The sequence below is a fragment of the Talpa occidentalis genome, unplaced genomic scaffold (genome assembly GCF_014898055.3).
Source record: "Talpa occidentalis isolate TD23 unplaced genomic scaffold, MPIMG_talOcc4v2.1 talOcc4.3903, whole genome shotgun sequence".
NCBI lineage: Eukaryota > Metazoa > Chordata > Mammalia > Eulipotyphla > Talpidae > Talpa > Talpa occidentalis.
In genome coordinates this window covers 138-3,916 of record NW_023604189.1, presented here as the reverse complement: position 1 = coordinate 3,916, position 3,779 = coordinate 138, and the positions used below count along the sequence as shown (strand labels likewise).

At 35.0% G+C, this 3,779-nt stretch overlaps 1 pseudogene; it reads right to left on the bottom strand.

The window, feature by feature from the left end:
- Positions 1-2,464: 2,464 nt before the first annotated feature.
- LOC119256699 (olfactory receptor 4C46-like) lies at positions 2,465-3,393 on the bottom strand (annotated as a pseudogene).
- Positions 3,394-3,779: the final 386 nt, after the last annotated feature.

The window sequence follows — 3,779 nt, the reverse complement described above, 5'->3', positions numbered from 1 at the left end:
AATGAAATAGATGATATGATTGTTTTTCAAGATTTGTATACGAAGTCATAAAGAGAAGAAACAAGGGAGAAAAAAGTTAAGTAGAAAACTAACAACAGAGAGTAATTGTACAACTATCTTAGTAGTTACTAATGGAAAAACCAAAAAAAAAAAAGGTATTTTACACAATGTTTAGTTACTTATCTGAAAACAAAACTAAAAAAAATATGTTCAGGGTAATTAACCAATAAATTTGTTTTAAAGAACTCTTTCAAAATGTGGCTGTTTTCATTATCATGTTTTCTTAATGACATACAGTTCTGCTTTAACACATTTTTAGTGGTCTAAATTGTTACTTGAAAACAACATTGGTCTTATCTAATGACATTTTCTGAAAAATATCTAAACACAAATTCACTTTGATGGGAATTTAGCATTGTTAAAACCAAAAATTGTCATAGATATCACTTAGTATTTCCTGCAGTGGATGTCTTGTTTAATGTTGAGGACATTTTCTTTTTAAAAAATAAGATATACATGACATAAAATGATATTAGCTTCATGTGTATATCAGTTACACCTGTATAATTATTTGATACAAGCTTACCATCATGAAATGATCACCATGGTAATTATAGTTAACATCCACCACCGCATTTACACAATCTTCCTGTGATGAGAACTTTTAAGATTTACCTCCTAGCAACTGTGAAATATAAAATGTAGTTTTACTAACTACAGTCACCATGTTCACATTGTCTCTCCAGGACTTATTTGTTTTAAAATTGGATGTTTGTACTTTTTATCACCTTCCTCATTTTGCCCACTGCTCCCATCAACAATGTTTTCAGTCGTCTGCCTGTTCTGCTCCTCACTCTGTCTCTGGTGAATTCTCACACCCTCCCGTGACTCTGGCCTGTACCCCAGCTCTTGTATAAATAAAATAAATCTTTAAAAAAAATAAAAAAGAAAAACATTTCAGTGTGTGTGTTCACCACTTCATCTGTCAAGGCACACTTAAGTTGTTACCTAAGTGTGGCTATTATCAATAATGCCACAATGAACATAGGGTATACCTATTGCTTCAAAACACTGATTGCATTTGGGTTCCCTTTATGTCCCATAACCAATCCAAGATATCATGTTGCATTTAGTATTCTTAATCTCTACATCATCATTGCTCTTTTCTTTATCTCTCAATCTCATGATAAGAGATAGAGAAATGAAAATTGCCAAGAGAAATGCTTGTGCAAACACGATGGCTGAAAACATCTTTAACTAGTTTCTGGGTCTAGTCAGGCCATATGCAAGATGCCATGGGAATCATAAAGATTAGTAAATGTATCAAGTGAATCTTTGTCATGGAAGTCATCCTTGACAGGGACTTCAAAATAAATAGGTGTAGAATACCTAGTTCATCTGGTCTCTTTTTCCTCTGGAATGTCTTTCCGTTGTAGTTGTTGCCACCACTTGGGAACTTAACAAGTGTAGTGCTTAGAAGCTTCCTGTAGGGGGCCTTTACTGATTACTTGTAATACATTTCTCTTCATCTCAGCAAAACCTTGTTACGCTCATACTATTACATCTTTGTACTTAGAAGACATGAAAACTTACACCATTTTAGTTTTTCCTGTAATGAGAATGTTAAAAAATTGTGAGATGTAGGAATTTATTCTCCAAAGTTTCAACCTAAAGCAAGTGCAGTGTCAGCACTTTCAAATTGAATATTACTTATTACCCTTTAAATGTAATATTAATGTTTTCTGATTTTTTAATATTCTGATTATAAGCGTACTAGAACATGCATTTGACTGCAACCTTCCATCTATTGTGTGTTTTAAAGACAAATATACTACCAATTTATAAAGTCAGAAAAAAAAAACTAGATAGAATAGATAAATAGCTAGAATATGTGGTCTGAACAGAGCACATGGTATTTTGATATTGGAGACTCCCATAAATTGATTATACTCCCATAAAATGCCATAAATGATTATATTAGATAATACTTTTCATTATATTCTTAGGTCTTAGGGTTACAAAGAAAGGTTTTATTTTTTCATTTCCTGTTAATTTTGGCTCAAGTTTTCATGTGTGGTATGTCTATTATCCCATGCCCACTTTTCTGCAAAGGAGTATTGACACCTTTCGTTAGGTTTTCAAAGGAATGTGACATACACAAAAATGGGCTACAATGATCTGGAGACAAAATTGCATATTTCCTAGTAACTACTGTTTGTACTTCAGCTCTTCAATCAAGATTAGTATAGATTGGCAAACTTGTAAAGAAACAATTCAGAGAGAATGTGTGGTGTAGGCATGGTAAACAAGAATGTTGATGGAAACCACACAGGAAAATGCAGAATAGATGAGGAGGGCTCTTTCCTGTACTCCATGTTTTATTTCAGAGGCACAGTGAGAAACATTGCTGTCCTTGAATCACATGTCCTTCTTCAGTTGAGCCAATGTGGGATTCCAGCCACACTTATTTTTCATCTGAAATAGCTTTCTTACCACACAGTTTCTTAATGGCATCTTTCATCTGTGCATTTCGCAAGGTGTAGATTAAGGGATTTAACATGGGAGTTATTGCAGTGTAGAACACAGCAACTGCTTTATCAATGGGTAAAGTAATAGCAGGTCTCATGTATATAAATATGCAGGGCACAAAGAACAAGACAACAACTGTGATGTGGGAAACACAGGTGGAGAGGGCTTTGTGCCTTGCCTCTAAACTGTGGTTCTTTAGGGAGTGCAGAATACTCACATAGGAAACCATCAAGAGGAGGAAGTTTAGCAAGCAGATAAAGCCACTGTTGGCAGAAACAAAGAGTCCTAGAGTGTGGGTATCAGTGCAGGCCAGATTGAGCAAAGGACTCAGATCACATAAAAAGTGATCGATGATGTTAGGACCACAGAAGGGCAGACGGAAGATAAAAAGGATCTGTATGTTGAGTGAAGAAGGCCTCCCATCCATACCACTCCCACTAGCAGGCCACAAAACCGCCAGTTCATGATGGTTGTATAGTGTAAGGGCTTGCAGATGGCCACATAGCGGTCAAAGGCCATTACAGTGAGCAGGATAATCTCAGCGCCTCCAAAGAAATGTTCTGCAAAAATTTGTATCATACACTCATTGAATAAAATAGTCTTTTTTTCATAGAGTGAATCTGCGATAAGTTTAGGGGTATTGATAGAGCAATAGCAGGCATCAATGAAGGAGAGATAGGCCAGGAAAAAATACATGGGGGAATCTGACAAGGAGCTGGCAGTGATGGTGACCACGATGAGCAAATTTCCTACCACAGAGATGACATAGATGAGAAAAAACACAACAAATACAATTTTCTGCATCTTTGGATTCCCTGTGAGTCCCAGTAGAATAAACTCTGTGACATTGTTTTTAATCTCCATGATTACATGTGATGCTTAATTCATACCTGGAAAAAATATCACTTTTTATTGATACAACTATGAATCTATCATATTTAGTCATTCTAATAAATATTAAGTGTATGACTCTATGAACTGTGAGTTATTCTGAGGTTTTTTTTTTTTTTTGAAAGAAAAAAAGTTTCCGTTTCTCGATGATTATTCAAGTGATTTCACTGATTATGAATCTGTTAATACCTGAGACATAGGGTATTTTGAAAACACATAGAAAGTCATGTAAGTTCACCAAATCAGCTTAAATGACTAAAAGTCTGTCTTAAATTAGAATGTACATACACACTGGCAGCTATGCTTGAGAGAAGTACAGAACAAGGATGTAGAGAATAAAAGGAAAACAAAGGGATTTT